The following is a 25,697-nucleotide window of genomic DNA, read 5'->3' on the forward strand; positions in this document are numbered from 1 at the left end:
TGAACATACAGCCCTAACCTAAGTGCTTATGAATAGTTTCTGGATGTGAAGAAGTCAGAATTCCATCAGGATTCAGTTCAAGACCTGGTGAGTGAATTCCAATTCAAAAGTTAGATCCCACTCTGACCCTTGTTTACGCTTCTTATAGTTCAACTGGTGTGAAATGAGAGGTAAGAGGAAGGGAAAGGACTTGGTCAAGATCATGCAGTTCGTAGTATCCAAAGAGCCTTATTCTTGGTCTACGGTCTTTCTATCCAACATATTGTCTCATTCAGACTCTTCATTGAGATACTTCATTCCTTTGAAACAATGACTAAGAACAGTTAACATTTACTAAGTCCTTAATGTAATATATACCAGGTGCTTTGCTAAGTACTCCACATGTGTCATTTTATTTAGTCCTAGTTATATGCCTATGACATAGGCATGTATTCATATATTCTTTTTTTTTCAGATGGAAAATCTGAGCCTTATGTGGGTTTAAATATTTTGCCCAAGGTTATACAATTAGCAAGTAACCAAACCCTAAATCACTTTTATTATAGAATCAATTGCTTTAATTAGTGTCAAGAGAAATTATCCAAAACTTGGAAATAAAGCAAAAGGATCATAGCATCTTTTTAAATTATACTGAGACCCTGTCTAACAGACTCACCCAAAGGATCATCTATTTTCCTAAGGGAATGTGCCTTTGTTTTGCTTACTACTTTTTTTCTCTCTGTAACTGCTTTATTAGGATATAATTGATGTATAATAAATGCACATATTTAAAGCCTCTAATGTGATATATTTTGTCATATCTACATTGCCATGAAACCATCACCACGATCAAAGTAATAAATAAATCCATTGCTCCCCAAATTTTTTACTATTGGTCTCAGTGGGAAACCAGACTATCAAGTTCCATGTTCCTTTCCAGAAGACTGGGCAAATGACTTTCATCCAGTAAAGATGCAAATGATTTCTCTTTGGTAGAAAAGATAATCCCAAGTGTTACAGTTTTACTGCCCTATAGGACATTAATCAGTCTCCTACTTAGCTAAGAAATTTATTTTAACGCACCTTTCCTGACTGTCTATATAAATCTTTGTTCCTCAAATGCTCTGTGAATGGACTTGCAGCCTCCTGTTACGTTAATGATGCGAAGGAACCTTTGGCATATATCCATTGTACGTTGGTAGAGGAAAGTCATGTTTTAACTCTGGAAATTGTATTTTGCCACTCCTGAGTTTGCGGGTGTGCATCTCAAAAGCAGTTGTTGTATTCTTGTTTCCACAGGCCCTTCCAGAGAGCAAATCCGGGCACATGTAACGATGGTAGAGCTCTACATGGTTTTAGAAGACCATGTCTGCCATGGTCTCACTCATTCTTATTTGGTATATACTGGTGGAGTGACTTGGCCAACACGGTGTCCACAGAATTCGTGCCTTGAGTCTGTCTGAGTTCCCGTTCCTTCCATTCCACCAGATTTGAGACTTCTTTTTTCTGTAGCTACACAAATATCTAAAATCTCCATAAATTTGCTTTCCAGGAGGCAGGTATCACAGGCAGACAGGCTTTCTGGAGCCTGCAATCCCCAGAGCTAGACCCTCAGGGGGATGTGAAGAAAATAGATTTCATGAATAACAAAATGTTAAGACGAAAGCCACCAGAAAAGGTTAGTCTGCTTTAATCACAAGTGCAAACACGGCTTCCTTCGAATAGATTTATGTGTTGCTTTTTGGAGGTAGCAGCAGGTTTGTTTAACATTTTCTAAGGAATCAGATCTCATGCTTATTAATCATTTGCTCCCTCAGGAGCAGAACTGATGAAAATGCTTACCGTTTTCACTTTGACTGTGATTCTCCAAACCCCTGTCATTTTGCTTGCCATAACCTCACCCCTCAACCTTGCCCTGCCTCTTTTAGCTGTCTCGCTTCCATCCCACTTCCAAAATTCAGCACAAAGGGCATCTCCTGGAGGAGTCTGGTAGCCGTAAGGCCCCTCTGGCCTGCCAGGCACTCTTAAAAGTCCTGTCCTGGTATGGTTGACCTTGTGCCACAGTCCTCTCCATCTCCCACTACCCTAGGACAGGTTCTCAAAGGATACCCTCTTAGTGCCAGTGGCTAGCAGACAGAAATCACTGAGTAAGTATTTTTGAGGACAACAATCATAGCTCACACTTCTTTTTAACATTTTTGACACGATGCTGCATCTCAAACTTGAGCAGGCACTCACATATATGTTGCTTAATTCTTTCCTGCAGCTTTCCAGCACCAATCTCTCTTTGACCCTTTAAGGCAAGATGTTCTCAACTATTTTGAACATGTTAGTATTTATGAGATAGTCCAATAAGCAACTTAAGAAATTACACACACACACACCCACACACACTCATTCACCAGCTTCAGTATCATAGAAGGGGAAGTACTGAGGGCTTAGCAGAGATTCAGGTGTTAGAGAAACACATTCAGGTTTCTTTCCCAGAGAATTTCGAGACCATTCTTGGCCATTTGGATGTTATTTTTGTGGGCCCTGATGAATGCACCCAGAAAAATGTAGCCCCATGCAATATTTATCAGCGGCTCTGGGTCTAAGCAGATCGAGGTTTATCAAAGTCTCCCACACATGGAGTCATGAAGCTCTGTCTTGCCCTCTTCAACTTACTTAGACTTGACCGGCTCCTTCAGAAATGCCTGGGACACCAGACTCGGCACTATTTCAAACACAGTTTGTGGGCTTTGGTTGAAAAATAAATTTTAGACGTAAACAGTTTTCTGAAGAAAATGAATTCCCTAATTAAGAAAATAGCATTTTTACTTTATTTTTGTTAGTATTTTATTTAAAGTTTTTATTTATTAATTTGACAGCGAGAGAGAGAGAGTGCACAAGCAGAGGGAGAGGCAGACAGAGGGAGAGGGAGAAGCAGACTCTCTGCTGAGCAGAGAGCCTGATGTGAGGCTCGATCCCAGGACCCTGGGATCATATTCTGAGCTGAAGACAGATACGTAACCAACTGAACCCACCAAGATACCCCAAGAAAATATCATTTTTTAAAATGTAAGTATAGACTCAGAGATCTTAAAAAGGTCTTAAAAGTTAAAGTCAGGTTATTATTATTTTTTTTTCTTATGAAGTATATTGGCTGAAGGACTGCTAAATTGGCATATGGTTAAATTAAAAAAAAAAAAAAAGAAAGCTATACTCCATCTAGCTAGAACATCATGAAGGCTTGGTGATCACTGTTTCCTATTTTGTTTTTGTTTTGTTGTTGTTGCTGTTGTCATTGTTGTTGTTTTCTCCCCCTTGTAAGAAACCTGGCAAAATATTACCAGGCTCTTAGATATTTAAAAATAGCACAGAAGCTTTTGGAGCAGGTTCCTTTCTGTAGTTTCAAAAGGCAACATCTTTGTGCATTTTTTCTCCCTTTCAGATCTTTTTTGATCCGAACAGTCCATTAGATGCCCGTACATGGAGGATGCTGGGGGCAGAGCTCATAGCACTACCCATCCCAGGACTTCCCAGCGGGACCCCCTCACCAAGGAAATGAATAATAAAGAAGGAATGAGTGTAATCTCTGCATCTCACAGGACAGCCTGGCTGTCACAGAGGCTGCATCTAAGTTCTGAATCATCTCCTTGAGTGCTAGAGTCACAACAGAAGAAAAGCATGAGCTATAAAATTCAGTGAAAATTGCCCATTCATTGTTTTCCATGAGAGTAAACTGGACGTAGGAAATAACATAGAGTTAACCAGCTGTGTGTCTATGGGTTGTTTACTGAACCTCTCTGAACTTCTACCTTTCCATCTATGAAGCAGAATTAATAGGACATACCTAACGGCTGCCGTGAACAAAACTATACAGTGTGGTTCGTGGACCAGTAGCCTCAGCATCACCAGGGAGTCTGTTAGAAATGCAGGATCTGGACATCTGGGTGGCTCAGTGCATTAAGCATCTGCCTTCAGCTCAGGTCATGAGCTTGGCGTCCTAGGATTGAGTCCAGCATCAGGCCCCTTGCTCAGTGAGGAGGCTACTTTTCCCTCCATCTGTCGCTCCCCCTGCTTGTGCTCTCCCTCTCTGACAAATAAAATCTTGAAAAGAAAAGAAATGCAGCATCTCGGGCCCCATCCCAGACCACCTGAGTCATAACATCTGGGGGTGGGGCTTTGTAATCTGTTTTAACAAGCCCTCTAGGAGATTCTGATGCACACTGCAGTTTGAGTAACAGTGAATATGACTGACAGTAGATTCTAATGGTTAAGAATGGTTTAAGGCATAAACAATGAATCTTGGAACACTGAAAAAAATACAATACAATATAATACAATACAATACAATAATGGTTTAAGGAGTGAGGTTGCAGTGTTTCAAATGTTGACTCTACTACTTACTTTCTGTGTGAGCTCAGGCAAGATGTTTGGGCTCTCTGAGCCGTATTTTCCTCATGACAGAAATGATGGCTATTGTAAGAATTAAATGAGATAATACAGGTAAAACAGCAGAAAGCCTGAAACACAGGGCTCAACAGATGGTATCATAGATACTTAAATACAGAAAAGAACAAAGCCAGTGTTATACCACTGAACCAGGGGATCATGAGTGAATATTTTTTTTCTTTATTTCTTAAACTTCTCTTACATGTTTATTTTCCGCAATTGCCATGAATTGCTTTCATAAGCAGAAGAAGAACCATAAAATGATTTGTGTTGAAGGAAGACAAACATTAACAACTGAAGTAGATGAGGTATTGGGTTTGGCTAAGGAATATTTCATGGGTTGTTATGTACACATACCCAGACCCTTATCTGTACAGCCAAGCATAACTTTTACTGGCCTCTGAACATACATGTGTGAGTTTGATCATTCCCATGCAATCAGTTAGGAAGAACATCTTAGGCCTCATTACCCATAGGCATGGGCTCAAGATAGACTACAATGAGCTGTCCTCCATCCCTCTTTGTATGCATGCAACCATTAGGTAAACAAACCAGGCAAGCCCAGCAGATCACAACATAGACCATCATGCGATAAGCCAACTTAGCTAAGGCCACTCTAGACCAAGAAGTTCCCAGTTGACTCACCCGCTGAGCACAGAGTGAGCTCAACCAAGACTAAAAAAGGGAGCCCCACTGAACTCAGCCCAAACTGCTGTCTTGTAGAATCAAGAGTTAAATAAACGAATGATGTCTGAAGCTACTATATTTGGGGATTATTTGTTACCCAGGGAAAGCTAACCAAAATACCAGGTATATCTCAAGAGTTTGCTACAATGTCATCATCCATACCCAGCAGTCAAAGTTCTTTCCACTCTTTTATGTTAGGAGTTTTACAGGCAGTTGAACGAGCAGTATGAGTAAGTAGCAGGCGGCAAGTAGAGCAGAAATAAAGCTTGCTTGGAAGGCAAGTCAGTAATGGAAGGTGCTGTCTTCACATCCTTTAATGAAAGAAAATAGGCCAAGAGGAAAGAGAAAGAAGACTGACTTAATATAAATTTTTCATATGGCATATCAGGAACAACCGGTAATTCTATTCTTAGCTTTTCCCTCTATTGAAGCTGAAATTTATTATCAGGGTAATGTCTATCTTGGTCTGAAAAAGAATACTGAAGTCGTGGCCAGGACAGGAAGAATGTAGTTGGCAAAATAAAATGTTGTCATCCCCTTTCATCTCAGGAAGCTAAAATAAAAAAGTCAATGCAGGGCTGGACCCAGATGTCACCACCAATCTGCCCAAGTGATTCTTGGTGACACATCTTTACTGATCTGCTGATGGCTGACAATTAATGAATCCTCAGGAGCAGCAATCTGGGCAGAAGTAGGGTGTTCTCTGAAGCTTTAGGGAGAAAGAAAATCCTTGCCTTAGCTGTTGAGATACTGCCTAGTGTTTTCTAGCTTTTGGGTCACAGATTTTAATTAGACGAATTAATCCATCTTGAGTACCTAGAAGCACCACAGTTGACACACAGTTGACTCACTGTGTGCCAGGCAGCATCTAACCTCTCTGTGTGTGCTAATCCTTACAACAACCCTATTATCCTCACTCCTATTTTACACATAAAGAAACAGGAACAGAGAGATTAATTAGCTTCCCCTTTCATCCAAGGCCAGAGTGCCTACCATTAACCAGATCACGACCAGATAGCAGCACAGTACAGGAACGCTGCAGAGGTTTGATAAACACTGTGTTTGACTTAGCACAGAAGCCCTAACAGGGATGCTGTGCCTGGGGGGCAGGTGAACCTCATAGCACATCCATTCTTTCTGGATTTCAAAGGGACACTGAAACTCTTTACAGTTTAAAAGGTGGCAATTTAGTAGATTTGTCTGGAAAGTGACTTATCCCCCACAAGCAAGCAGTTTTCATTTGGGTTCTGTGTGTAGATGATGACAGAAGTACCCCCTATACACACCCATCACGGTTAAGGTAGCTTGCCTCTATTCTTTCTTCTCTGTAAAGTGTTTTAACCAAACATCAACATTTCCTGGGCTCGGCATCTTTCAGTCTTTATTGATAAGGAGAATCTCGCAAGTGCATTTTTCTCTCCTTCTCAATAAATGGGTCAGCCCCCTTTAACTCCTCCCATCTTCGACTCCCAGCCCACATACCCTTACAGACATGCACAGAACATGCATGCCTATCATTCTTTCTTTTGCTCTAAACCAGGAAAATTCAATGTGAGACTGTTCTTTAAAGTATAATGGCCAAGAATCCATTCAGAATCCAGCAAAACCACCAGAATTCTGAGTTTTCCCAGCAGGCTTCAGACAGAAATGGAACCAACATATTCAAGCATAAAATGAATTCCAAATTGCTCCACTAAATAACACCAGAGCAGGAGAGTGCTCTTTACCTGGGCTGAAGGACATGCTGCTTTGAAGTCTTAGATGTCAGTAAAGATACGTTTAAAATTTCAACCATGATGTGAATGAACGTACTTTTATTCCTTGCCAATTTTGGAAGCAGGAAGTCAATTTTATATGGGGATAAGATGGAACAAAAGAAGAGACATAGCTTGTGATTTACATGTACTCCTAAGATTTCAAATATAGATACAGCTTCAAATATGGAAAATATAAGCAAGCCATAGCACCTTCTCATAAATTTAATTATAAATCCATTTAAAAGAACATATTGAGGGGCACCTGGGTGGCTCAGTGGGTTAAAGCCTCTGCCCTCAGCTCAGGTCATGATCCCAGGTTCCTGGGTTTGAGCCCTGAATCAGGCTCTCTACTTAGCAGGGATCCTGCTTCCCTTACTCTCTCTCTGCCTGCCCCTCTGCCCATTTGTGATCTCTATCAAATCAATAAATAAAATCTTTTTAAAAAATAAAAAGTAAATAAAAGCACATATTGAGGGACACTTGGGTGGCTTTATTGGTTAAGTGTCTCAGGCTCTTGAGGTCAAGCCCCATGTGGGGCTCTGTGCTCAGCAGGGAGTCTGCTTGAGATTCTCTCTCTCTCCACCTCTCTGCTCCCTCTGCCCCCTCCCACCCCACGCTCAGGATGCACACTTTTTCTCTCTTAAAAAAAAAAAAAAAAGACCAAAACATTAATGTGTGGAATTTTTTTGTGTGTATATATGTAAAAGATAAGATGGCATTCTTGTCACCATTTCGGGTGTAAGAATATGGGTCTGGGACATACCCAGGGTGAGGACTTAAATGCAATACTTCGAAATCCAGAGAAACAGCCTTTTTTTTTTAGACTCAAAGATTCAAATGAATATTTGTTTTCCCGGAACACATTTTGATAGCTCATCTAAGTTCTCCCAATCAGGAATTTCCTTTGCATTACTAAACTTTCAACATAAAAATGAAGTAGGGTGGGTTGATTTCCTTAAGTGTAGAAGACAAAGCATGAGGGGGATGTGGTTTGAACGGTCCAGATTCTTTGATGCCAACCATCAGTTCCAGTTACTGAAAGAGATGTCCTGCGCACTCTGATCTCCCTAAAATCAAAGACATGCCAGATTTCCCCATTAAAGAAGAAATCAAGAGAGGTGAGAGAGGAGACTTCTTAGGGAAAGGATGTCTAACATCAGCTGGTTTTGGGGGAGAATCAATGTTCCTTAATCTTTCCAAACACCTCCACTCTCCTTCCCTTACCCCACCCCCACTTGCCTGGTATGTCCCGACTGAAGATTTCACAGATATTTTCCCTGACTGGGCTCCCTTCCCTAATGCAGCCAAACCCCCCCACCCACCCTTTTAAGCAGCATCACTACACTCACTCATACACTACACTCAACATACTTATTGTAGCATCTGGTTGTGGTTATCAACATGGACCTGAGAGTCAGACTGTCTCAATTCAAATCCTGGCTCTGCTACTCACTCTCCATGTGTCTCAGTTAGCCAAGCTCCTTCACCTCACTGAGCCTCATTTTATCAGTAAAATGAGTACATAAAAACACTCATTTTATCAGTAAAATAGGGATAATAATAGTTGTTACCTCATAGGATTTTTATGAAGACGAAGAGAGGCAATATTTATGAAAATGATCAGTGCGATGCCTCGTGTATGGTAAGTGTTAAAGAAGTGTTCATTTAAGAGGTAAACATTCCAGAATGAGTTGTGTAATATCTCCCTCTCACATGTAAGTTTCAACATAGTGCTTCACGGCACTGAGGTGCACTAGATATCTCATTCACAAGGCTGGAGTGGGGAAGGTATTACTAGTATTATTACTACTGTCAATAGTTAACACTTACCAAATGCTTGCTCTATGTCCAGCACTACAGTCAGAACTATATGGATTATCTAATTCATCTTTGCAATAACTCTTAGAAATAGATACTCCATTGACACCTGTTTCTCAGATGAGAAAACTGAGGCTCAGTAGGGACTAATCACCTGCCCAAGGTAATAAGGCCAGGAAGTACTGGCTCATTCATAGGGAGTTGGAGGAGTATGCCAAGTTCTGGATCATTTGAGAAAGTTCGCACAGTAATGATTGGGAACCAAGCCAAGAGATCAGGACAGTATGGTGGCCATGAAAATGTGCCCTTTAGATTTTTGCCTGGAGGTAGGGCTTGATTAACACCTCCTCCCACCCCACACACATAAACACATAAACCTTGATGTTGGACTAGACTCAGTGACAGATTTCCAAAGATTAGAATAAGAGAAGGGAAAAAAGACTAACTTGACAGTACAGTCACCTGGCAAACGCTATCCTGGGTGAATAATGAATTTTAACGTCACCCTTGACATCATATGGATTTGCTAAATGTGAGATGATGGGTGGGGCACTTTACTTCCGCCATATTCTTTCCCAAAACCCACAATCCCAGTCTAATAATGAGAAGAAGAAACAAACCCAGATTGGATGACATTCTGTGGGTACCTGGCCAATTCTTCTCAACACTATCAAGGTCATGAAGAACAAAGAAAGATGGAGAAACTATCACAGGAAGGAAATGGGGAGACACAACTAAATGCAGTGTGGTACCTGGACTGGACTCCAGAATAGGAAGAGAACATTAATAGAAAACCTGGTGGAATCCATCTAAAATCTGGAGTTCACTTAATGTCAATTTTCTAGTTGTGACAAAAGGTACCATGACAACGGCAGGTGTTAACAGTGGGAGAAACTGGATGAAGAGTATTCCTTCGTCAGGGGAGAGGTATGCCATCTTCACAACTTTCCTGCAAATCTAAAACTATTCCAAAACAAAAAGTTTATTTAAAACTGCCCCCAGAAGTTGTGATTTGATCGGTTTAGGATATGGCCTGGCTTTGGAACTTTTATAAGATCTTAAGCAATTCTGATGTGCAGATAAGTTTTGGAAACTCCTGGTCTACATTCTTAAGAGCTACACAGTTGAGCACTGAAAGCAGTTTTAAAGAATGCCGTGTCAAGGTGGTCCCACTCCCGAGCTACTGGCACTTTCCTGTGGTCATAGTGCAGGGGTTCCTCCTAGACCTATACTCCTTGTGAACAGGCCACATCTACTCTCAGAAGCAGATTTAGATCTCTCTGGTGGGAGACTCTGGGGGTACTGGGTAGGTGGGCCTACTCCTAATCTTCTTCTACATTAGCTAAATGGATATTTAGGTGTAACCTTTGTAGAACCAAACTAAAATGGAGTTACTTATGTCAAGGACAAAATGGAGCTGGTTAACACAGGTGAGTTAAGGAAACTTAACCTGACCTTACAGGAATTAACAGTTCTTCTCAGAAATCAGCAGAGGATCTAGCCAATCCCCCAAATTCCGAATCTGTTCATGTCATCTCCGGACTCATTGTTCCCCTGACTCAGCTCCCCAGGTAAACTAGACCACGAGGCAACCAATCAGCTGAAAAAGCCAAACAGCTTCTGTATTTATCCCATAAAAATCCCTCAGTGTGTGGGGAACTTGGAACTCGCTGTTCCCACAGCCTTGGGTTTCCTGGCTTGCAGGTCACAAGCCTTTGAGATTCGCTCATCTCTCTGCTTTGTTTTATTCTGTATGCAGCTTGGTTTTTGACACTTTCCAGCATGGGCTGAATTTATTCCTGAGAAGCTGGGTGAATGGAACACCAGTAAATCAATTCGTATTTTAAATGCATAGTGGGAGCTGACTGTTTAAAGGTTTTTTGAAGAGAACCTGTGGGTAACCAGAGCTTCCTTCTGTAACAGGTCACCCATGTTAGCTCAACTCATTTATTTTGGAAAATTTGGGCTCTAAAGTTTTCTTGCAGCGAATGCTTCATGGCCTGGTTATCCCCCCCTCCCCTCCCCACGGTCCACTGGGGGAAGTCATGGCTGCAGGAGGCACCTGCCCAGATCCTTGTTACCCCTACCGGCAGGGGCACCAGACGCCCAGATGTGCAAATACCTGTCTGGCTCCTGCCTCAGGACTTTGCACCAACCTTTGGAAATACTCTCCCCACCTTCATGGATCCCTCCTCCTCTGCAGCTTAGCTGCCATCTCCTCGGAGGGGCCTTCCCACCTTACCGATTTTAACCTCCTGCCTCGCATGTGACAAACACGTGGTGGATGACAGAGGAAAGAAGGGAGGTCGGATGCCTGCTAATGAAAAGCCATCTGGTTCAACCCACCACAGGCCCATTGGGGCTCTGGAGGCATTGCCAGGTCGCCTGTAGGTCACTGAACAGAGAGACCCCCCCTGGCCCTGACTGTAGGCCCCTCCCCCCGCCAGCCTGCCCCTGGAGACCCGTCCCAGGCCCTGACTTTCTGGACAAGGCCTCCACCACTCTTTCTGGCTCAAAGCAGCCCAGCTTTTGCAGGGTTCAGAATGCCGAGGACCCCACAGGCACGCTGACCTCCCGTGAATGGGGTGGGCAGGCCCAGACCTCTTGTTTGGCCCTATGGAAGCTCAGCAAGGCTGCGGGACATCCCTAGAACCCCCAGCGGCTGCTTCGCACAGGCGTTTCCATAGCTCACGCCGGGGACACCCCCCGCCGCAAGCCTGCCGTGATTGCTGGCTCCACAGAGCGATCGGAGCCATTGGCATCACTCTCCAGGACGCTGACAGCGAACACTGAAAGTCAAATCCTCTAGAGCCCCCTGCCTGCTTTTCCAGGGCTCTGCGAGCCTCGCCTCTTCTGGAGCGATGATTGTGGATGGAGGCAATCAAGGTCAGGAAAGTGCACGCAGGCCCTAACTCAGGCCAGCAGGCAGGTCTGCAAACATCAAAATTACCCGGTTCAAAAAAACGAGGCCCGGCAGCTGAGAAACGGTCGTTTGGGAGGCCCCTGACTGTGTGACGTGCATCCAGGTGCCCTCTGGAGTAGGAGCACGTGGCTGACTGATGGAAGAAGAACAGGACTTCCCCCTGGCGTGGAGGGCGGAATTCTAAGATGGCTTTCGCAATTCCTACTCCCGCCACACAGACTCTGCGTGGAAACTCCTCCCATTGATGTGGGTGGCTTCTGTGAATAGCACGGGATGTCACTCTGTGACCAGTTTAGGTAATATGGGGAAGGTAAAGGAATTCTACATGTGTGATCAAGGTTCCCAAACAGTTGACTTTGAGATCACTGGTGGGCCTGGCCTGATCAGGTGAAAGCCCTCCCAAGAGGGCTTGGCGGGCCTTCTAAAGAAATCCTTCTAAGGATATCCTGCCGCTGACCTGGAAAAGGTAAATTGCAATGCGGTGAGAGGTCCTGCGGGGGGACCAGGTGGTGAGGACCTGAGAAGGATTCCAGCCTGACAGCCAGCCAGGAAACCGGGCCCTGGGTCCTACCAGGCAAGGAACTGAATTCCACCAACAACCTGAATGAGCTTGGAAGCGGACCTCAGGCTCCTGATGAGAACGCAGCTCTGGCAGCTTGTGAGAATCTGAGCAGAAAGCCCAACCATGTCGTGCCCACAATCATGACCAGTGGAAACTGTGAGATAATAAATGCTGCTTGAAGCCTCTGGGTTTGCTGTCATATGACACAGCAGGAAATAAGAAATGCTTCTGGGGGCGCCTGGGTGGCTCAGTGGGTTAAGGCGCTGCCTTCCGCTCAGGTCATGATCTCAGGGTCATGGGATCGAGTCCCGCATCGGGCTCTCTGCTCAGCGGGAAGCCTGCTTCCTCCTCTCTCTCTCTGCCTACTTGTAATCTCTCTCTGTCAAATAAATAAATAAAATCTTAAAAAAAAAAAAAATGAAAGAAAGAAAGAAATGCTTCTGGGTTCCAGAAAGGCCTCTGTGCATTCCTGGTGTAGTCTCCTGATATCAGAGGGCTTCTACCCCCTCCTATCTCCCTCTCTTGCTCCACTTAGGGAAGCCTTGTGGGTGTTGTGGTATAGGGTGGGGGTCTAGTTAACAGGTGTTAATTTAACAAAGTCACTAGAGTATCTTTACTTGTTAGTGAGGGTTTTGGGGTTGAAGGCTTCCCAATATTTCTTCCAGCTTGACCGTCCCTGATTCTGCAACGTAACCCCCACATGGGGGCACAGAGTTGGCACAGCACACCATGCATTCCAAAGGGCCTAGTGAGTTGCGGCCCAAGATGGGGTTCAAAACTACCCTAAATGCCAAAGGCCCCTATTTTTCCTTCTCTGCTAAAACACTTTGGATTTTTAAATGGTCATTTAAAAATGATCTATTTGGGGGCAACTTGGTGGCTCAGTCCATTATATGTCTGCCTCCCGATTTCGGCTCAGGTCATGATCTCAGGGTGGTGAGATCGAGCCTCACATCAGGCTCTGTGCTGAGCATGGAGTCTGCATGGGATTCTCTCTCCCTCTCCCTCTGTCCCCCCCCCACCCACCTGCTCATGCTCTCTCTCTCAAAAAATAAAAAAAAAATTAAAATTAAAAATTAAAATGGTCTATTTGGATCCATGGTATACAATTTGCACTCACAGGTCTACAACAAGCCATTTTCCATCACAGACCTCAGCCCCATTCTTTCACTTCTTGTAGTTTCAACTTTATCTTCTGGTTGGTTCTGGGAGAGGTGGGCAGAATGGGCTACTCCCCGGTACTGGCCCCTGAGCACCAGAGATAGTACTGGCGCTGATGCTCTAGGATATTGTTTTTCGAAAAGATCGTATGTGTTTCATGAAGTCAGACATACTTTCTCCGAAATGGTGCCGTGCAGCATTGTTTTGCACCCCACCTGCCCCCTTTATGTTCCTTTGCCACCTGGAGGCTGAAGCTCTGTGTTTACTGCAGAGTGTCCTCCCCAAGACAGCAAAAGCTGCCGCCTTCCTCCCACTCCCCTGCTGGCAGGCTGGAATTAATTATTCCCTCTCTTGGTCCTCACCTCATGCCATTCTATTTTTAAAATATTAACAACAGTAAATTGGGACTTGCATTTTGGTCCGATGCTCAAAAACAAGCCATTTGCTGCCTGTTTGCATGGAGTCCCCAGGGTGAAAACTGAAATCAGCCCTCAAGTCACGAGATGTCAAAAAGAGATGGTTCCCTGATTCCTTCGGCAGGATATCGGAAACAGCAGGACCTGCCAAAGTGCCGACACGTGCTGGTTGAAGGAGAACAGATCACGGGTGGATGTAAGTTGGGGGTTGTTTAAAGACCTAGAGAGTCAAAGACATAATGAGGTTGGAGAAAGAGGTCACCATGGCCAGGGTCAGGGGGTCTGGAGGATGGGAGTGACAGCCTCCTGCCCTGAGAGAGGGTTTGCAACACCAAAGAGGTTGGAGGTAATTCCCTGGAACCAGCTTGAGAACTAGAGATAAAAGAACAGGACAGACAAAGAAGAGAGAGGGGAGAGATTCTGGAAGATGGTGGCACAGGGGCTGGGTGGGGTTGGGGCTTCTCTCAAATGAGGAGAATCATACCCTGACCTAATTGGGTGGTGGTTTACCATGGAATGGAGTTGAGACTTGAAGGTGGACCAGAATGGGGATCTTGGCTCTGCCATTTTCAGGCTGAGGGACTAGAGGTAATTTATTAACCTCACTGAACCTCACTTTCCTCATCTGTAGAATGAAACCAATAATCCCTCCTTGCAGTTTGTTGTGGCAAGCAAATGAGATGAAGTTCCCCCAAACCTTAGCTTACTGCCTAGCCTATGGGTGTGAGTGAATGGTACCCAGTAGGAGCCCAATGAATATGTGTTAAATAAACACAGGACTAAATCATCAATGCACCAAAGCTCAAGACAGGTGTTGTGATGCTTGAGGTATCTGGAGGTGACAGTTGACACAGTGGTACCAGCCATTCTTAATGCCCCACCTGTATCTCCTTGGCCCCCACCTTTCCTGTACATTCCGAGGGTTACTCAAGCTATGACTCCCTACGATGGGGATTTCTCCAGTCTCAGGAGTAGGCTGGGCTTCCCACAGGGCTGGAGGCAAGTTAACAGCCCTTAGCCAATGAAGGATGGGAGTGCTTCACAAATACTCGATTCCTGGCCTTTCAGATGAAGCATTCTGGGACTGAGGCCCAGCAGGTGGTAACCTGCCCATACCCACCTCTGTGCTGACTGCCTCCTTATTCTCTTACTTCCCTGCTCACCTACCAGCCTCCCCTAGGATCGCCTCTCGAATACGATATGCGTACTAACACTCTTCAGAGTCTGCTTCTGGGAGGACCCAACGTGAGATAGCACTCTGACTCAAGAATTTAGAAACCTTTAAGTTGTGCGTGTGTGGTAGGAGAGCTCAGTAAAGACGCGGGTGCAGGATCTAAAAGAGAGAACAATTCTTCTGCTCAGGGTCTGAGCTTCAGGAGTCTGCCGTCTGATATGTGAAGTGAGCTGAGAAAATGTACAGCAGGACTCAGAATGCTCTTTGAAGTGTGGGACTAGACAGCTGGGTGAGTCAGACATCCCCTGCTCATCTACGGAATAACTAAGACGAGGGCTCCGGTGGGACCTGCTGGGAGGCCCAGCGCAGGTGCCTGGCTGGTTTTCCATGACGCAGCAGCACAGTTGAAAAGCCTTCAGGGTTTTTTCCACTGCCTCCTCCCTTGGGTTCCCATTTTCAAAGTGCTCATTGGGCAGAGGACGGGCTGAGAATTGTTTCTACCGTTATGCGGAGCTCTTGCAATTAGAGCAGAAAGAAGAGTTTGCTTAAACAGGGGAGGGCTTCTGGAAGGAAAGGAAAAAACAAAAACAAAAACAAAAAAACAAAACAAAAACCCTTCAAATACAACTGCCCTCACCAAGGCCAGCCCAGGCAAAATTTCAGATAAAGAAATGTTGGGCACCTGGGTGGTTCAGTTGTTAAGCATCTGCCTTTGGCTCAGGTCATGATCCCAGAGTTCTGGAATTGAGCCCTGCATCGGGCTCCCTGCTCTGCAGGGAGTCTGCTTCTACCTCTCCTACTTGCCCTGCTTGTGTTTCCTCCCTCGCTGTGTCTCTCTCTGTCAAATAAATAAATAAAATCTTTAAAAAAGAAAGAAAGAAACGTCATCAAACAATAAGAAGGTGATTTTTTTTTCCAGTCTGAATCCAGAAAGGCTTACTCATCCTCAGTGTTCAGAGGAGAAAATTTTTCTTTTGCCTACCCCGTGAATTTACCAGACATCTGGGGCTGTGGTTGTTTGGTCAACTTGGAGAGATGTAGCAAGATGTTCCAGGTGCTTTCTTGACCCAAGGATATCTAAAACTTACACCCAGGGGCTCTAAGTTTGGCAGGTTAATAATAATCCATGCCTAAATTCCCTGATTTTAGTGGCATTTGGTGGGAGTTGTCTAGCCCCAGGATGGACAGGCAGAGCCTGGTGCCTAACCTGTGGTAGATGGAGGCCTTTCCTCTGTCTAATGCTCCCAAGTTTGCCAGGAGCTGTGGTAAATAATTTTGCAAAAATGGTTGGAAGAACTCCCCTCTTGGTGTCTGTAGTTTCTCCCACACTGACTCTGTGCTTGGCCATGAGACTTTCTTTGGCCAATGGGACAATAGCAAATGTGACCTAAACAGACTTGAAAAGTGCTTCCATATTGGTGCTCACCCTTTCTGTTTTCGGATGATGAGAGATATGTGGTCTAGTTACCTGCCACTCAAGCCCACACCTTGTACCAATCACCATTCATGGAAGTGAGGATGTTACAGACCGACAAGACCCCAGAAGTCTACCAGCTGACCGAAGAAGCACCTGGCTAACCCAGAGGCCCAAGAACAATAAGAAATTGCTGTTTTAGGTTTGGGGATAATTTGTTACACAGCAAAAAATAACTGCTTTGGGGAACCCTTGGTATTGCCTGTGCCCACATGACATGTAGATCAACCCTTCTTTCCTCTCCATTGGCTTACTCCCACCCCCACACTGGGAGTACTGGAGGGGGTTCGAACCCAGTAGAAATCTCAGATGTCTTCTAGGATTATGCCATGGTTGTTACAGATATCTCAAAATATATATTCTCATCACCACTTGAAATTGTGGTTGTTGTTAGACTCTCCACCAAATATTGCTATTTCATATTGTACTTTTTAAAAGATCATGTATTACTATATCACAAATTATAAAAAAAATTTTAATAATTGTATTTCAATACAACTTGTTTCTTAGGAGATCTTACATATTCTATTTTATACATTAAAACAATGTCATTCTGCAAAGGGATTCATAGCTGTCCCCAGATTGCCAGCAGGGTCAGTGGGAAAAGCAAAAAGCTAACTGTATTCAGATTTTTAAAAAGTAAAAAAATTGGTTGGTCTATTTAGTGCAATTTATTTTCCCCATCTTAGCTCTCAAAATATTGATTTAACTTATGAAGACATCTTGAGGGAAGAACTGTGGCAAAAGAATTTTGCCACAATTTGCCAAGAAACTTCTTGTATTTGGTTCTGGCAGGTCACAGAACCACCAAAAATGCCGTAACTTTGGCAGGCCGCAGAAGAAACTCAAATGTCTCTAGGATAGAGGAAGATAACAGAACCAAGTGGACAACAAGGTATAAAAAGTTTTGTAGTGTTAGGCTCTATGGCAAATTGGAGGGCACATATGCTGCCTTAAGGCATTCATTTTTTAAGATATCTGCAAATCCAGCACTGGGCTAGTAAAGTAAGTTTTGGGGTCACATTAAGCCTAAGGCCACTAGTTCGCCATCCATGAATTAGGAACAGAACTGGACATCTGGCTAATCTTCATCCTTGAGCTGGCCCTGCCTTTGACTAATTTGACTGCCTTTTTCAGGGCGGTCAGATTCTTCTTTTTTAAGATTTTATTTATTTATTTTACAGCGATCACAAGTAGTCAGAGAGGCAGGCACAGAGAGAGGGGGGGTGGGAAACAAGCTCCCTGCTGAGCAGAGAGCCCATGCAGGGCTCTATCCCAGGATCCTGAGATCATGACCTGAGCCAAAGGCAGAGGCTTTACCACTGAGCCACCCAGGTGCCCCCAGGGCAGTCAGATTCTTAGGCCCCAGCCTTCAGATCTGAAAAATGGTTATTTTTTTGTTTTCTTTTACCATCTTTCCTGCCAGAGATGCCATGAAGTTTTAAAAATTAGGTCATAGCAGGAGAAACAATTTGGAAAAAAGAAGCAAGTGTCACTAAACACTTACAGGGTGAATTAAGTGTTTGGTAAGTGACCTGATAAAAATTATGTCTGTGTATATAGGACATATAATATGACTTACTATGTCTGCCGAGAAACTGGTTCTTCCCCCAATCAAATCATGTGGTTCCAGCCTCCAAGTCCTATTTTCCTTAACACCTCACATTCACAGCTGAGGGGTGTAGGTGAGCACTTGCCCCGAGCTGGATCAACCAGGGTCTTTCCCCAAGATTTCTGAACATGGGGTACAGGAAACAAATGGCAGTGCCTTTTCCATAGTGGATGTGTAGGAAGAACAAATTGGGAGCCACGTTTCTGGTACGTGGAAGGAGGAACTGGGTTTTTCAAAGAGAAAGCAGAATCAGTACTCAGAAGGAATCAAGGACAAGAGGGAAAAGCGTGAACCTCCATAGTAAACCTCTGCTTTTCCCATGGTTTGGCACTTCAACATTTACTTGCATTCTCTGAGCCAGTCAATCCCCATTTTTGCCCAAACCACTTATATTTGGGTTTTTGTTATGTGCAAAACCAAAAAGACACAAGCCATACAGCCATCCTTTTCAGGAAGCTCTGCCTGGCAGCTGAGAATCATAAGAATGTTCCTTCCTTGCTTTTATAGACGTTGGGTCACCATCTGAGGCTGAAGGCCTCAGAGGGTAACAACAGACTGAGAGATTTCCAGCCTGGAGTGTGGCCCCGTGCTGGAGAGAAAACGTGAAAAGAGGTGAAGGCAGAAGTGGCAAGGCAGGCCAGGGCAGCGGAAGCAGCACTCAACCGTGAGCCGACAGCCCTGGCTGCAAACACTTAAGCTGCGACTCTGGTAAGTCATTTATCTCTGGGCCTGGTCATGTGTCATTTTTAAAAATGCCATTTGTGAAGTCTGCCCCAGCAACCCCAATGTGTGATTCTACACAGAAAAGAAGGGCAAGGTGAGCCAGCAGGATCCTTTCTTTCCTCAAGGGCAGTTGGAGCTGGGGTCCAGAGCAGAAAATAAGAGACTGCAGGGATGTATGAAAAGCGGTCATGTCGCCTCCTTGTACCTGTGACAGTTTATGGAGGAGACCAAAAGAGGAATGGGAATTCCTCCATGGGAATGGCTGTATCGTTGGCACAGTGGGTACATTTTCCTCTCTGGTATCCTTCAGGCTGGTGCAGCAGAAAGAAGAAAGGGGCTCTCTAGTCATCTGGTGCAATTTTACATTTTGAGAGGTTTTGGGGGGTAGATTCTAGGAGCAAGAGATTGAGCCATTGTTGTAGGGGGAGAAAAGCATAAAAAAGAGCCCTGCATCCCCCACCTAAGACTCTTGTCCTCAGTAAGTAGAGACTTCTAGCCAGTGGCCCAGGATAGCTCCTCTCTAAGTTCCTGGTCACAGCTTTTGTGAGGCAGAGACAGTGAAAATACCTCATCCTCATCGGACCCTGTTTAAGATGAATGTGAACCCTTGAGGAGCTCCTAGATTGCTAGCACGTTAGTTCTCAAACTTGAGCCTGCCTCAGAATCACCTGGAGGGGATGAAAACACAGACTCCAGCCCTCCCCACTGCACTGGAGTTTCCGATTGTGTAGGTGTGGAGTGGGGCCTCAGAACAGCATTTCTAACAGCCTCTCCGGTGACAATGATGATGATGATGCTGGTCCAAAGACCCTCGCCTAAGAACCAGTGTCCTAATGTAATGGGTCACTGATTGTGGAGGGTCAGTAATACTGCACTTAGGATCTTAAGTTCAAACTCAAGTTTTCTCTCGTATTAGCCAGGTGGAAGAAAGAGGAACTTTTCTGATGTTCAAAGACTCATCAATTCCTACTTTGTCCCTTAAAATGGGAACCTCCTCTCTTTGGGAAGACCAGTACAGGGAAGAGGCCTTCTACCACCCCCTCCAATCCTTTTCTTATTTGCCCCAGCTCAAGTACTCTGTGAGATAGGAAATGGGCAGTGAGCAATCAGAGCTCATGATAGCTCCCAACTTTCTCTCTCCCAACTTGGTTTTTTCTCTCAGATTTGTCTGCTCCAAGCTGCAAACCTCCTGAGAAAGATTCTGTGCTTTGGGAAGGATGGATGGAGAAGGAAGGTAGGACCTTAGGTTTCTAGATGTTCTGATTACACATATCTCTGCAGCCCTTTCTCCCTTAGTGGGTCCCAGTATAGACTTGGAGCAGAACTCATCTGATTCCAGCTGCTGGTCCTAACCATTTTTTTCCCTAGTCAGGCTAAAACAGAAAGCCTGATATTTGGATCACTAACCCCAGTTAATGTATCCACTGGTTCATGGAGAGGGGACGGGCAGCACTTAGCACCTTGAAAGGACCTTTATCAAACAGTATCCTCTCTAAGTATAGAAAATAACACCCACCACGTAGAAGATTGCTGTACAAATTAAGTATAATACTAGCTACAGTAGGGAGTGCCTGGGTGGCTCATTTGGTTAACTGTCAGACCCTTGATTGTGGCTCAGGTTGTGATCTCAGGGTCCCAGGATCTAGCCTCTTGTGAGGCTCTGTGTTCAGCGCTGAGTGTGCTTGAGATTCTCTCTCTCCGCCCCTCCCCCTACTTGCACATATGCTCTCTCTCTCTCTCTAAAATAAACACATAAAATATTAAAAAAAAAACTAGCTACTAGTATACTAGACCATCCTATACTTGTAGTATACTAGTAGTATACCAGTATAATAGACTAAAATATAGTAACTAGTACATAGTAGATGCTCAAAAGACAATGTGAGTTTCAAAAATTTTCCCCAAAATCTCTCCTATCCTCAAGGTCTAGATGCACAGGACTGCTCCCAAAAGCAGAATCTGAGGTCATGGCCATACGCAGGGTTGCTTTGGGGGATCTGGAACTTGGAAGAGAAATCATTCTGTGAATGCGACATAGCAGCATCCATTTTGCAGCTCATGTAACACACCTATGCAGGTTTTATATTTATTGGCTTATGAATAAAACTAAAGCTTTTGACAATGAGGTGAGATAGGCCGGAATCTTGTGCCCAAGGCCGCCTCCAAGAAAACATCTGTGTTTGCACCTCTCTGCTTGCGTATTGTGTACACATACAAAACACACACGCATGCACACAATATTTAGTAAGGAATCCAACCCTCCCCGACAAAAAACCTCACACAAAGCTGAATACAAGATGAAGCCAACAGATGTAGCTTCGGTAACGATTCACAAAATAGCTTACAGCAAATTTCTTTTTCTCAAGCTAAAGAAGAGCAGGAAATTTTGCATACCATCTCTTTTTAACTCATTAAGGGCCTTAAGTCCCCAGGCACCAAGCAAAAGGGGACCAGTGTTTAAACCATAACTGAGCCTCTTGTATCTCCAAACGCTATCCAGAGACTCACAAGTCCACTCCATAAGCAGAAATGCTCTTCAAAGGCATTTTTAAAAATCCTCCCCCAAGTAGAAAAACCAGACTGTTGACACATTTTCCCATTTTATCATGCATGCTGTGCAAACTAAGATATAATGATACCAAGACCTATATCTTTAAGCAAACTCAACATTATAAAGAGGAAAAGATGCATACGGTCTTCACATTATCTGCAGTAAAGAACACTGAAAATCTGGCATGGCAAATGATGGCTACTAGAGCATGGTAATAACAGTTTCCTCCTCGATTGCAGAGTGATGGAAGGAATAGATCTTGACAAGCATTAGCTCCTTTAAGTCTCATGACAACCACGTGACATACGTAAGGCAGCTATTGCTTGCTTTTTATAGATGTGAAAATTGAGGCTCAATTCAGGTTACATAAATTGGTCCGGGTCCTATAATTGCAGTGGCAGAAATGGGCCAAGTATGCAGCCATTTCTCTCAATGCAGTGCTCAAGGAGCTTGCTGGATACTTTGTTTCTCCTGGTTCCCCATACTACCATATCTCACCTGACTTTCTAGCCCAGAGGACTGAGTTTTTTTGGATTTTGCTGACTCATGTTCTACATGTCCAGAGCATGCTTTCTGGTAGATCTCAACGGATTGTATGCAACTGATGGGGAAAATTCATTGTTGGGAAAAAACACAGGCTTTGCAGTCAGAGATGAGAATTTTAAGCCCTTTTAAGGTTGCCATAGAGATTCAATGAGAAAATGTATGCGAATGGTCTAGTGTACCATACCACAGTCATTCCATAAGTTAGTTAGCTTTTTCTTATGTTCGTCAAGTGGTAGACTTGTTTGCAGCTGGAGAAAGTAGGGTGCAGGGTAACTGACCCATGGTTTTAGACTTGTTTCATGAGAAGGGCTGGGGAAAAAGAAATGCAAAATCCAGTCCTTAGCTGGTAACAGCTTTTTTTTTTTTTTTTAAAGATAAATGGGAGTGATTTACCACATCATGCCTCAGTTTATTTTTCTCTCCTAGGCAAGAGAACACTGGATGTTTGAAAGGAAAAGTTAGCATTTGCTGGGAAGCCAACTCAACCATGCCGCCATTCTAACAGAGAAGTAGCAAATATATAAACCAGAAAATTAAAGTTGGCTGAAGAACCACTCTATCTCTCAGTGACTATGATATGTGTGGACAGCAGAATCAAAAACATCTTTTTCATCTTAGTAAAAAGTAAAGAATTTTAGCTATGTATTTTATATATGTCAAATAGCTTGGCTCTGTATGTAATTTGACTTAAATCACTCATAGGCAATGGCTTTTCATCCCTGAATACAAACCTGCTTTTGGCCTCACTTTCCTTGAGAATCACCTGAGTCTTCATTAGCATTTTAACCCCTGACTTATAGGTGATAAAAGAGCAGGTCAGAAAAAAAGAAATTATTGGCCAAAGTTTGGCAGCTAGTTGAGGTGAACACAAGAACTTCGTTGGCACCAAACTTCATTCCAACAGTTAGGGTGAATATGCATTCCTGAGTTGTTCTGATCGTAACATTTGGTTAATAAAAGGAGGAATTACTTACAGTAGTAGAATTCTTTTTTCTGCAAAGGGGTGGTTGGTAATCCCATTCACTCATTCATGTCCTGTATACCTGGTGTGTGACAGGCACTGTTACCAAGGATTCAAAAATGGTTAAACATATTGCCCTTGCTCTCAAAGATTTTATAGTCTGTTAAGGAAGAAAAATGCATATGTAATTACAAAGCTATGTGAGAAATCATATAAGGGAGATGGGAGCATTGCTCATTGGGAAGAAAAGGTACATTTCTAAAGTCAAGAGTTGGGAACCTAATACATATTTCTACTTGATCCTGAATCTTTGAAACCTTGTTTCACGACAGGAAGTTCCCAGAGGAGGTAAGTGGATTGGCTTGGGAAGTACTGTCATCAAAAAATGCTGCTCTTTCTCTCAGTCACCCTATTCTTACATTGTTCCATGACCTTTACAGTCAGGGCTAGATTTTCTGACTGAGAAGGTACCATGTTCTTCAAAGCTTGACCTGTTTCCCCCATGACTGGTGGGAAGGATCTATAGAGATAGGTGCCAAAAGACTGGGATATATGCACTTAAAGGAAATGTTAGTGATATCTTAGTTGATTGCCATGTACATAGAGACAAATTTATGTAAGGGTATATCTTAGACATTTACTGAATTCCTTGATGACTGAGGGTGTTAATACATATTCTGTTTATGATGTAGCAATCCCTCTATGGATACTGACCACTCAGTAGAAACCTTCAATCAATTGCGCATGTTGAATAGAGAACCACGTTCTTTTCTAAGTTGGTTTAATAATCTTAGATTTAAAAAGGGATCCTATGTGAAACACATCTTCTAAAATAATAACATGTCAAAAGGGCATGCCCAGAAAAATGCAATGCAGGCAGAAACGTGCATGCTTTATTTACTGCTCTATCTTCGGTCATCAGTACAGTGTTTTCTGGCACATGACAGATGCTCAATAAATATTTGTTGAATTAATTAATTAATGAAAAGTGCCATGATGACGGCTGATTTAAGTTTGAGGAATACTAGGGAGAGTCATCTTAGAATTGGAAAAATTGGGTATGTTCAGCAATTTCCCTTGCCTAAATCAGGAATGCTATCTTGATTTCTAGTGTTACAGTGAGTTTACAATAGGATTTTCCAATAAAATAAAAAATTCACTTGACAGGACTATTGCATAGTCTCCTAGCAGACACATGGGCATGTATATTCCTCTAATTTCTGTTTATCAATGGATAAGTCACGGTCTGATTTACTTGGAGCTGTCAGACGGATCTGGGACTAACTGCAGAGAAATTCAAGAAATGCATGGCTTAGCAACTTTTCAGTCATTACTTTTTTGAAATTGTACAAAAGATGAATATAAAGAAAGGAAATCAGCAATTTGGTCTGAGAGTCCCCATCGCAAAGGAATTCTGTCCAACTTGCAGAATTCTCAGAACTACACAAATGGATTTGTCTGAAATAGGAGCAGGGCCAAAGTGCAGTGCAAATCTGGCCTCAGGGGGGCACCTCTGAGGCTTTCATTTTCAGAAGCCACTGGCTCAAGCCTGCAGGCATGAAGAGTCATCTCCCAAGTTCAAAACCTGTGACTGGTGGGATTTGGTTATAGGAAGCGATGGGGAAGTGATGAGACCAGGTGGTCATTTTGTAGAACCTACCATTTTAGTGGGAATAGAATCTTGTTCTTCAAATATAAAATGGACTGTTTTGGAGGATGGAGGAGGGGAGGGAGCCGAAAGCACAAACACGAGACGAGACGCGAGAGCATTAACCATCTCTGGGTACTAGGAACCAAATCAGGTCAACAACAACAAAAACCCCAAAGCAGGAGAAAAGATTAGTTGAGTCGTTTGAGTTCCCACTTCACAGGAAACACAATTTGGCTTCCTTTACTAGCTAAGAGGATCATGTGTATTTTTCCACGACCACGGAAAGCCCATCCATAAAGCCAGTGCTGCTGTCATACAGCGTCAATCTGGTAATGACACTGTCATTTACTTTCAATTTCTCTAGAGTGATCACTGAGCATTTAAAAGGAAACACGAACCCTTCCACAGGATTGTCCCCCATCTCTTTTAGGGGATACAGATCTGTTCTTATCATCGGTTAAATTGCTGCCGAGGCTAACCTCTGAGAGATAGCAGTGAAGAAATCAGTTAAGATTTCCTCTTGTCAGGCCATGCTTTACTCTGGTAAAACATTGCAGGAGGAATGGGATTTTAGCAACAAGGGGAAAACATAGCTTTTCGGGAGCATGGGACTTCAATTCACATGTGACTGAGTTTAATTAATAAACATTGTACTGCCAGCTGCTAGCCTCTGAACTATAAATCTCAGAGGCTTTAAGGCTTCACCTTTTCTTTGTCCCTTGACCTTTAAGGTTTTTTTTTTTTTTTTAAGATTTTATTTATTTATTTGACAGACAGTGATGACAAGTAGGCAGAGAGGCAGGCAGAGAGAGAGGAGGAGGCAGGCTCCCTGCCCAGCAGAGAGCCCCATGCAGGGCTTGATCCCAGGACCCTGAGATCATGACCGGAGCCAAAGGCAGAGGCTTTAACCCATGGAGCCACCCAGGCACCCTCTTAAAGCTTTTTTAAATGTTATTTTCCCTCTCCACCCTTAACTCATCCATCAAACTTGATTAGTTTTTGAACTAGCTACTAATATTACGTGATTCAAATCACATGGAATTGTTATGGTTTAAGTACTTAAGAGCTCACAGATTCTAGGAAAGTGTTTTCCTTTTTTCCAAGTGGCAGAGGAAGAAAGAGGAGAAATGAAGCAATAGTAGCTAATAAACTGCTTTAGGTCTAGAAAGGGATAAAAAAAAAAAAAAAAAAAAACCAGCAACCGCCAGTTGATTAGACTGGGAAAAGAATTATAAAAAGTTTAGGCAGGTTGTAGGAAACAGTCT

At 43.5% G+C, this 25,697-nt stretch overlaps 1 protein-coding gene across 3 annotated transcripts in view; it reads right to left on the reverse strand.

Moving 5' to 3' along the window:
• The window catches only part of SNAP25 (synaptosome associated protein 25), an 84,029-nt gene that overhangs the window by 52,374 nt on the left and 5,958 nt on the right, over nt 1-25,697 (reverse strand). The window contains exon 2 of one of the 3 annotated variants that reach the window (XM_082744413.1): nt 22,795-22,863. The exons of the other annotated variants lie outside the window; for them this stretch is intronic. The gene's annotated coding sequence lies outside the window, so the exon portion shown is untranslated. The remainder of the gene's footprint in view (nt 1-22,794; nt 22,864-25,697) is intronic. 3 annotated transcript variants of the gene reach the window in all.

This window comes from Mustela nivalis (assembly GCF_964662115.1).
Source record: "Mustela nivalis genome assembly, chromosome: 8".
NCBI lineage: Eukaryota > Metazoa > Chordata > Mammalia > Carnivora > Mustelidae > Mustela > Mustela nivalis.